The sequence below is a fragment of the Muscardinus avellanarius genome (assembly GCF_963383645.1).
Source record: "Muscardinus avellanarius genome assembly, chromosome: 18".
In the NCBI taxonomy this organism is placed as follows: Eukaryota; Metazoa; Chordata; class Mammalia; order Rodentia; family Gliridae; genus Muscardinus; species Muscardinus avellanarius.
The window spans coordinates 50663760-50674981 of record NC_137804.1 but is presented as its reverse complement, the minus strand read 5'-3'; positions in this window follow the sequence as shown (position 1 = coordinate 50674981).

The following is an 11222-nucleotide window of genomic DNA, read 5'->3' as shown; positions in this document are numbered from 1 at the left end:
CATCATCTAATTTATCTATCATCTATGTATAATCATATCTGTCATATCATCTCATATCTATCACATATCAACTGTATCATTACCTGTCATATTTACCTATCACATCTATCTCATATCTGTCATATATCAGCTGTATCACCTGTCATATGTCTATCACCTGTCATCTATCATCTCTATCATCTATTATATTGATCATCTCTGTCATCATACCTATCTTTCTGTCTATACACTCTCTCTCTCTCTCTCTCCCTCCTTCTTTCTATCTCTCTATCATCTATGTAATCTATGTATTATCTTTCTACCTGTTCTCCATCCATCTTTGGCACTGAGTAATGTCCACAGTATCTACATGATACAACTCCCCCAGCCTGGCCTGAGGAAGCTCATAGCTGCACAGAGACACGTGGTAGATGGCATCTGAGAATGAACATGTGCCCGGGATGCTGAAAAGAAGCCAGAGGCTCCCACCGCGGATGCGCAGCAGTGCTAGGTCCTCCGCCCCCTTGAGGACCTCGGAGTTCCCCTAAAGTGCTTTACAAACCTTGATAGGCATCAGCTCACCTGTGGTTCTTCTTAAAATTCAGTTTGATTCTCAGGTCTGCCCTTAAGGACCTCTGACCACTCAGGCTTCTGCGGATTCTGACACCAAAAGCAGCTGCCCTCGCAACCCGTCACACACAGCATCCTACCCTTACTGACAAGTCCATTTATGGTGGGTTTTTTTTTTGCCTCTCTTGAAATCCACAAAAGAAACATCAATGTAAGTTTTCTAAAGCTTGCAAAGATCCACCTAGTCCCTAATCTCAGGAGAGCAGGATGTGCTATCTTAAGAATTTACTTAAATTAAAGGATATTATATTAGTGCCCAGCAGGCCCTGGGGCCAGGGCACTTCTGGTCTTATTATTGGTGTTTCTGCCCTCCCATGGCCCTGCCAAGACCCCAGGACCTACCCACCCCCGTGAGAGGGCTGGGACACGACATTCTGGTCATCCACTAAGATGCTGGTGTCATGCGGCTTCCCAGGAGCAGGTCCAGGGTGCTGTCTCTGCTGGCAGTGGGGGAATTTGGCTCATCCTAGAGTCTTGAGCTCACCATCCCATACTAGCATCACTCTCCTCCCCAACCTAAGGACATGGACTTGCTTTAGTCACTTTCCAGTTTCTAGAAACACTTCCTCAGCCTCCATCCCAGACCTCAGCGCCCTCCCTCTGCCTGGCACACAGTGGCCCTTTCTATCCTCTTTGCCACAAGCGTAGATTTTCCAAAGAGGCAAGAATAATATTATCTTTCAGCAACCCTGCCTCCCAACCTAGGAAACAACAATAAAAGCAATACAGTTGAGTTAAGGGTATGTCAGGGTCTTGGCTACATCTTGGACTGGAGAGAAAAGGGAAAATACAGGTGGAAGAAAAATTAGTATCTCAGGTTTAAAGTACAAATCTCAACACAGCAATTCCTAACCCACAGCTCTTTGGTGGCTGGTCATCATCAGTTCCCTAAAGCAGTTATTGGCAGGATCATTAATGATGCCACCCAGGTCTGAAGAGTTCCACTGAAGTGCCTTACAAACCTTAATTGGCATCAGGTCACCTGTGGTTCTTCTTAAAATTCAAGAGTTTGATTCTCAGGTCTGGAGTGGGACCTGCACGTTTAGTAGGTAAAGTGCACACGGAAGAGGTAAAAATGATGCTGAGGGAGGACTTGAAGGTAGAATCCTTAGGACTACGCAAGTGCCTCAGGAGTACTGAGCAGCGGATCACGGGCAAAGCCAGACTAGAGGTCTTGAAATCAACTCCACATAGCAGTCACCAGGGTGGTTGTTACAGCAGCAGATGTGCACACAGACATATTCTTAAGATACAGATACCAGGATCCACTGTGGCAATTCTGAACCAGGAGATCTTGGGTGAGATCCAGGAAACCAACCTTTTCTTTGTTTCTTAATGTTTTTATTGGTGTGTTGGTGTCGTACACAGCAGTGATGTATTCATGCGCTCGCCTAGTGTTATTTGGTCCATTTCATTCCCCAGTTCCCCTCCTTTCCCTCTTTCGCTCCCCCCATCCCTCTTCTCAGAGTAGATGGATAAAAGGTTTGGTTCACTCAGAGAAAAGGGACCAGTAGAGCCACTGGCTCCTCCTGTTCTCATGAGCTCCTTTGTTATTCCTTCTCGCTGTCTAGTTCTACATATGGGGGAAACACCCTTGACTTCCTGAGTCTGGCTTATTTCAATTAGTATGTTGTTCTCCCGTTCCATCCATTACCAGCAATTGCATCATTTTATTCTTTTTTATGGCCAAGTAAAAACTTCATATAAATACATGAAAACTTCATAAATATATATAAACTTCATATATATTTATTGTATACAATTTAGTTTTATTATATATAATACCTACTTATGAGCCGGGCGTGGTGGCGCACGCTTGTAATCCCCATGCTTGGGAGGCTGAGACAGGAGGATCGCACAGGTTTGAAGCCAGCCTCAGCTATTTAGTGACTCTCAGCAACTTAGTGAGACCCTGTTTCCAAATAAAATATAAAATAGGTCTGGGAGTATAGCCCGGAGGTAGAAAGCCTCTGGGTTCCACCCCCAGTACCACACACACAAATACCTACTTATGTATGCCTTATGTAAATGTATATATGTATGTAAAACCTCATCATATGTATGTTTATGTATGTATATATATTACGTTTTCTTAATCCATTTATCATCTGTGGAGGGAGATCTAGGTTGGTTCCATAGCTTAGCTATGCACTCCTCCTCCTCCTCCTCATCCTCCTCCTCCTCCTTTTCCTTCTCCTCCTCCTCCTCTTCCTCTTCCTACTTCTCCTTCTCTTCCTCCTTCTTTTCCTTCTCCTCCTTCTCTTCCTCCTCTTCCTCTTCTTCCTCCTCCTCCTCTTCCTCCTCCTTTTCCTTCTCCTCCTCCTTTTCCTTCTCCTCCTCCTTCTCTTTCTACTCTTCCTCCTCCTCCTCCTCCTTCTCCTCCTCTCTTCCTCCTCCTTCTCCTCTTCCTCCGTCTCCTCCTCCTCTTCCTCCTCCTTCTCCTCCTCCTCCTTCTCCTCCTCCTCCTTCTCTTCCTCCTCTTCCTCCTCCTTCTCATCCTCTTCCTCCTCCTTCTCCTCCTCCTCTTCCTCCTCCTCCTCCTCCTTCTCCTCCTCCTCCTTCTCCTTCTCATCCTCTTCTTCCTCCTTCTTCTATTATGCCTCCTCCTCCTCCTCCTCCTCCTCCTCCTCCTTCTCCTCCTCCTCCTTCTCCTTCTCATCCTCTTCTTCCTCCTTCTTCTATTATGCCTCCTCCTCCTCCTCCTCCTCCTTCTCCTCCTCCTCCTCCTCCTCCTCCTCCTTCTCCTCCTCCTCCTCCTCTTCCTCCTCCTTCTCATCCTCTTCCTCCTCCTCCTCCTCCTTCTCCTCCTCCTTCTTCTATTATGCTGATTTTATTTCTCTTATATAAATACCCAGGAGTGACCTATCCGGGTCACGTGGTGGTGCCATCTCTGGTCTTTGGAGGACCCTCCATACTGATTTCCATAGTGACGAAGCCAGCCTCGTAAATGCTACAGGTCACTCTTTGGCAGGCAGTTCTCCCGCATTCCACTAAGGGACAGCTGCAGTGGAGGATTTGGTGGGCGGGTTTTATGTGGCGCGTCCCTGAAAACAAAGTTGTGGTCCTTTGCTACCCCGGGTTGGTCCTTGAGGCAGAGCTCTTGGCATCACCCGGTCACCATGGTCACATCATCCAAAGCCTTGGGGACATTAATTTAGGTACAGCTTTAGACCGTCACCTTCTCACTGGATGACTGTTGGCAATTTTTATTCTGGAAAACTCTGAGACAGAAGAATGTCTGCTGTCTTATACTGCGCGGCTACCATGTTCATCTAGTTACCTAGTTAAAAATAACCAGTAACTGCGTGGGTATACATGTCATCATGTGTATATTACACTAGCATTCATCCTCCAACTACAGGCCTACAAAACACCCTCTCTTTTAGGAAGCCACCCTCTCATCCTTTCCAAGGACAAATAGCTTTCTCATTTTCAGAATCTCCATTTCTGTTGTGTCTATCCCAGTAGTTCTCAACTTTGGCCACTCATCAGAATCAACTGAGGGCCTTTCAACATCACAATATTTAGGGCCTTGCCTCAGACAGATGGACTCAGGATTCCTATGGGTGGGACATAGGCGTCTTCATATTTTCAAAACTCCCTAAGTGATTGTGATGTACACTGAGAGCTAAGAGACACCGTAGTCCCTGCCCTTCGGATTGTAGTCATGCTTTCCTGCCTACTGATGTAATTAAGACGTGACTCATCTCCCCTACTGGGTTTCAAACTCTGGGTCCCCTCGGCCTCTACCCCTTCTCCTATCCTATCTCCTACCCGAACACATATATGCTCTCTGTTCCACTGCTCTACATAAGAGGTGATGATTTACTGAGTGAATCTGATTATTACCCTACACCAAATAGTGACAGATACTTCAGCAAAAGAAAAGAAGTGTACAACATATGATAAAGGGAAAGAGATGAGGTTTAACATCCAGAATTTGGTACAACGTTTCTAAATTAAAAAATAAAATGGCATGGCTGAGCGTGTTTGGCGCACGCTTGTAATTCCAGTGCTTAGGAGGCTGAGACAGGAGAATCGCACAGGTTCGAAGCCAGCCTCGGCTACTTAGTGTGGCTCTCAGCAACTTAGTGAGTCCCGGTTTCCAAATAGAGTATAAAATAGGCCTGGGAGTATAGCTTGGAGGTAGAAAGACCCTGGGTTCCACCTCCAGTACCATACACAAAAAAATTGCATGCCAGGTATGGTGGCACATGGTTGTAATCCCAGTACTTGAGAGGCTGAGACAGGAGGGTCTCAGGTTCGTGGCCAGCCTCAGCTACTTAGTGAAGCCCTTTGCAACTCAGTGAGACCCTGTCTCAAAATCAAGAACAAAATTAGGCTGGGGGTTTAGCTCAGAGGTAGAAGGCTTCTGGGTTCAATCGCTAGTACCACAAAAATAGGAAAAAATTTGCAAGTATTCAAATCCATTAAAAATATTTGAAGAATGAAACATTTCTTAAAGGTTTAAAAAACATGCTTTGTTATCTTACTTAAGAAACCTTACTTGTTCTTTACTAAAAAATAGTAAGTATAAGCCAGTCTGGAAAAATAAGAAAGAGAAAAGAAGAAAAAGAAGAAGCACTTTCATTAGGTCCTTCAAGATAAGTATTGTCCTTTCTGTCCAAGGCAGGATACTTGGCTTCTGAAGTGTGTCTCTTGCAGTTTCTGAGATAGTAAACTTGGGCTTTCACTGGGTTAAGTTGGGAAAGCAGCCCAGGGTAGAAGATGAACGAAAGCGTGTCCCCTTTTGCCAGAGACAGCCGGCAAAAGTACAGGTTCTGAGGAGAGGTGTGAGGATGAAAGATTTTTTAATTCTAACATGGGGGACCGCCAGCCTACTATCTCTACTGGCCGACCCCTGCTCCTGGGTCAATATTCTCTATTGGGCCGACTATGGGTTTATTTCTCTAGAGGTATTTTTACAGTTACAGGTCAATCAATATCCTCGTGCTATCACCACCAGAATACAATAAAGACCAATACAAAGCACATACATTACAGGTAGGTTAATCAATACCCTCGTGCCATCACCACCTGATCTTCTCCCAGACCTTTTACTTTGAACTTTCCATGACCCCAAACCTTGTTGACTCTGGGAGAAGGACAGTGAGCTGAATCAGAAATATTCTTTTAGGGGAAAACCTTAATGGCTTACCACACCCTTTTCAACTGACACTTCCCTAAAATGCCACTAGGATTTATTTCTTATGCCTAAAGGTTTGTCCTCCGAGTGAAATGCTGTTATTTATAGCCAAGTCTATCATGGTCTTAAACTCTTGGCACTGAGCTAAGTACTCTCATCATCTCATTAAATGCTCTGAAGAGCCTGGTGAGGAAGATGCTGGTTTCATTTTATAGAAGAGGACACTTAAGGTCAGAGTGAAGCCTGGGTTTGAACTCAGGCTATCCCAAGGCTCCACCGGCTCTAGTCTCCTGAGCCTTCAGAAACTACAGCTGATTACTGAGCTTCTCCAGGGACCCATTTCTCAGCTGCATGAAGATAAGTTTCAGTGGGTGAAGGGGTTTTCAGGGCACAAGGTACTGAGCACCTTAAGAAAGGGAGTACCAGCCAGGCGTAGTGGCTCATGCTTGTAATCCCAGCATTCGGGAGGCTGAGACCGGAGGATCACGGTTCTCAGACAGCCTCAGCTACTTAGTGAGGCTCTCCATAACTTAGTGAGACCCTGTTTCAAAATAAAAAATAAGCCCGGGCGTGGTGGCACACGCTTCTAATCCCCGCGCTTGGGAGGCAGAGACAGGAGGACCGCGCAGTTTCGAAGCCAGCCGTGCGCGCTGGCTTAGGAGACCCTGTTTCCAAATAAAAATGTAAAAATAGGTCTGGGAGTGTAGCCCGGAGGTAGAAGGGCTTCCAGGAACCCCAGTACCACCACCAAAAAAAAAAAAAAAAAGAATAAAAAAATAGAGCAGGGGGTGTAGGTCGGAGGTTGAATGCCCCTGGGTTCCATCCCCAGACCCACAAAAGAAAGAGGGTACCAAGGATCCCGACAGAGAAGCTGAGAGCAGAGCAGTGAAGGAGCTCCGCGGTTCTCCTGACAGGCGGCATGGGGCAAGACTTCCTACACGGGCCTCCTGGAGCTTCTCTCTTGCCTTGACGGTTTTAACCGTGTTTTAAAATCCCACACCTGTCTAAACCTGCTGAACTAGGTCAGAGGAGCTGGTCCAATGCTCTCGGGGACCTTCTTGCTTGGCAAGGAACTCCAATGGGGTTTTGTGTGAATTCACATTCCATGTGCATGACTTTAAAAAAATATAAAGAAGGTGGCCTCAGTCTCCCCCTTCTCCTCCTTCTCCTTCTCTTCTTTCTTCTCCTCCTCCTTTTTCCTCCTCTTTCTTCTCTTCCTCTTCCTCTTCCTCCTTCTCTTCCTCTTTCTCCTCTTCGTCCTCTTCCTCTTCCTCCTTCTCCTCTTCCTTTCTTTGATACTGGAGGTTGAACCCAGGAGTGTTCTACCTCTGAGCTATACCCCCAGCCCTATTTTATTTTTTATTTTGAAACCAGGTCTCACTAAGTTGCTGAGGCTAGCCTCAAAGCTGCAAGTCGCCTGTCTCAAGTACTGGGGTTGTAGGCATGCTCCACCACACCTGGTTGAAAGGTGTTAGTCCTGGACACTGGAAATTTTCAGAGCCTTAGGGAAAGCCGAGATGTCTAGACTTGGTAAGAGAAGTCCTTGGAGAGCAAAGGGTGGCCAAGAGGGGCCGAGGAGGGGCAGGGAAAAGCTCGTGGATGGGCCTTTTAAGGCAGCCCCTACTCTGAACCTAATATTCAGACATCTGTCACCGGCCAAAGTATCTGACTTTTGAGATAGTCACAGAGGCAGAGGCTAGATATAGAAACCCAGTGCAAACAGAACAGGTCCTGGCCCCTCTATCCCTGAGTGTGGCGTGTGCCTGCTGAGCCATAGCTCCTGTGGGCCTGGCTCTTTCTACCTGCACACAGAGATCCTTTCTCCTGCGGTGACTTACATAATGAACGCTCAAGTCGTCTGGACCTCTTTTCTACCCAATATTTCTTGCCCACAGTACCACATAGTGGCCAATCAAGAGACAAATACCAAGACCCAACTTGAGGATAAGCTCACTAAGCCAAACAGGAGCAGGAGGGAGGGGAGGGGAGGGGAGGGGCAGGAATTGGGGAAGGGCTAATTGGATGATGTGTGCACGCATGCCTCCACCATCTTGTACCACATTAAGACGTATGACTACAATGCACCAATAAAAAATATAAAACAAAGCCGGGCGTGGTGGAGCATGCTTGTAATCCCAGGGTTTGGGAAGCTGAGACCAGAGGATCGCGGTTCGCAGACAGCCTCAGCTACTACTTAGTGAGGTCCTCTGCAACTTAGTGAGACCCTGTTTCAAAATAAAGAATAAAAAATAGGGCAGGGGTTGTAGCTCAGAGGTCAAATGCCCCTGGGTTCCATCCCCAGAACAGCAAAAAAATATAAAATGAAATAAAAAAATAAAAAACATAAAACATGGCAGCGTGTGCCACGGGTTGATATTGGGTTCTGTCATGACATACCTTATTCCTTACAAAAATTTTTTCTTTCTTTTTTGGTGGTACTGGGGTTCCTGGAAACCATTCTACCTCCGGGCTACACTCCCAGACCAATTATATATATATATATATATATATATATATATATATATATATATATATATATTTTTTTTTTTTTGGAAACAGGGTCTCTTAAGCCAGCGTGGCTGGCTTCCAACCTGCACGATCCTCCTGTCTCCGCCTCCCAAGCGCAGGGATTATAAGCGTGCGCCACCACGCCCGGCGAAGAATTTTTTTCTTTTTTGCAAACGAATCACTGACCATCAGTTTTAGGAAAGCACAGCTCAGAAGTTTCCACAATTTGCGGCCCTTACCAAAAAAAAAAAAAAAAAGAAAAGAAAAAAGAAAAGAAAATTCTCTGCTCTGTCTTATTGAGTTTAGCTTTAAGTTGTGATTGGGACTCCTAATTAATCTCTGCAAACATGGAGATGTGGAAGGGAACTCAGCATAAAAGCAATTAAGGGCTGTCTAGGACTGTTTTCCCCGTTAGCCACATCTATTGAAATCACTCTGCCAGCTGTGGCGAGTCTGTTTAATAACTTTCTTTTCATTTCCGGGTTTCTTACTCAGTTTCTCCCGCACTCTGTCTCTGCCTGAGCAGCCTGGATTCATTGTTTTCTATTTCTGTCCATATGCTCTTTTGAAAATAATCACGTGTGGATTGATGGCGAAGTCAGCCCTCAGAGTGGTTTTCCCGGGCCAGAAGTTAGCAGTGATGGGAACCAGGGTAAGAAAAGACCGGGGTGAATGATGAAGCGGGAAAACCCAACAATCCATCCCCGCCTCCAGCGTCGTGTTCAGGAGGGTGCTGAAATGACGTGTTTGGGTTTTAATTAAAAAGAAGTCTTTCCCCAGCAAGGCCCCTGTGTGCGGAGGCACCAGAGGGCAGTGTTACGTTAAATTACGTGAAATTAAACTTTATGAAGATGTGATTAGCTGTGGAAGCCTGAAGGGATTCCGTGCGTTGTTATTCTGTCGTTGGAAATCAGACTTCTGTGCTAGGAGTAAGGAGGATGTGAATAGTGCATCTAGAGGAGAGATCGATCTGCACCATCTCTGGGGCTCACGGCTATCAACTGTGCTTCCCGATGCTAGTGGAGGGACGGTAACCTGGTCGGAGAGAAAATGCCCTTCGCGGCTGGGCCAAACTAGGAGCTAGGGTGCATTTTAAATGATCTTTAAACTTTAGAAGTCTTGCTTATCTTTATAAGTGTGTGTGTGTGTGTGTGTGTGTGTGTAGAGAGAGAGAGAGAGAGAGAGAGAGAGAGAGAGAGAGAGAGAGAAGAGGAGAATGAACCCAGGGGCATTCTATCTCTGAGCTATACTTTCAACCCTTTTTACTTTTCTTTCTTTCTTTTTTCTTTCTTTCTTTCTTTCTTTCTTTCTTTCTTTCTTTCTTTCTTTCTTTCCTTCCTTCTTTTTTTTGTGGTACTGGGGTTTCTGGAAGCCCTTCTACCTCCGGGCTACACTCCCAGACCCTTTTTAAAAATATTTTTATTTGGAAACAGGGTCTCTTAAGCCAGCGCGGCTGGCTTCGAACCTGCGCCATCCTCCTGTCTCCGCCTCCCAAGCGCGGGGATTACAAGCGTGCGCCACCACGCCCAGCTACTTTTTTGTCTTGAAACAGGGTCTCGCTACATTGCTGAAGCTGTCCTCAAACCCATAATCCTCCTGTCTCAGCCTCCCAAAGACTGGGATTACAGGTGTGATCACCACACCCGGGTGGCTTGTGTTGTTTTTGCACTGATTCTATTATGTTTTGTATACTGTCCATGGAGAACAAGGACTCTATCTCATTTGTCATTGTTGCCATATGGGGACAGTGCCTGGCACAGGTTTTAACGTCCTTGCATAAAACAGGAAAGAAAATAATAATCTGAGCCCCCGAGGAGGCACAGAAGAAAGGACCAGCCAGCATGCACGGAGATGTGTGAGACTTTCCAGCAGGGTATAAAACTCATTCGTGACAACTAGACGGTCATCAAGCACTTCCTGTGTGCCAGGTCTTGCTAAGCATTGTGCATTTTTCAATTGCATTTAATCATTAGAACCATCTTAATCCTGTTTTGTAGATGGAGAAACTAAGAATTAGAGATTTGGGATAGTTTTCTCTAGACTGGCTTTCTGCTAAGTTGACTGAGATGGATGTTGCAGCCAGAGCTATGGGAACCGCTGAGTACTAACCCAGGCGGCGAGGCCACACAGGTGGTAAGAGCCCCGCACGCTGCAGCTAATGTGAGCCACCATGATCACAAGTCTCTGAGCTTCTCCTTGCAGAAGAGGCAGACGGCCATCACGCATCTGTCCATCCATCCGTCCTCCCTCTGTCCTCAATCTTTTTTTTCCTGGTTGAGTTTGGACTCCAGGTGACTTCTCTACTTTTAAGTGATTTCTCTTTAAAGAGGTCACTCCTGCTACTTTGAAGAAAAGAAATCCACTCCTGGCTTTTCAAGGGCTACTTTGCGTAGGCAGTTCTTGTAGAGTAGCGCGAGGGCCTTGAGTGGTTACGGAAGATTCCCTGCACGTGGTGTAGAGACAGCATTTCCCTCTCTGGTTGGCATTGCTAGTAGAATCCACTCTAAGTCCACTTGCCCATGGTGACTTCTTGGAAACTCCCCAAGAACCATCTCTTTTCTTTTATTGCACTTTTGTGGCAAACTGGTGCAGTTCGTGGGCGGTGGTCTATTTCACGGTGGGCTTGCTGCCCTTACCTTCTGCCGAGCCACGGGGAATAGGCTAATGGGACAGGCGAGGGGTTCACAAGGGTTCTTGCTGTTCCTCCAACACCATTCTAGGACACATTCTTGGTGGTCAGAGAAGAAGGCAACACAGCAGTTGGAATCATTTTCCCCAAAATTATTTAGCAGCACAGATAGCTTACGAGTATATTGCGTTTGGTGTTGGGTCACATTTTATGTGATCCTTTGAAACAAGACAACAACAACAGAGCAATAGTTTTAGCCTACCCTGAACGTGTGCTTGGAAGATCCTAAGTGAGAATCAGCTATAGTCTCATGGTTAAGTATCATCTCAG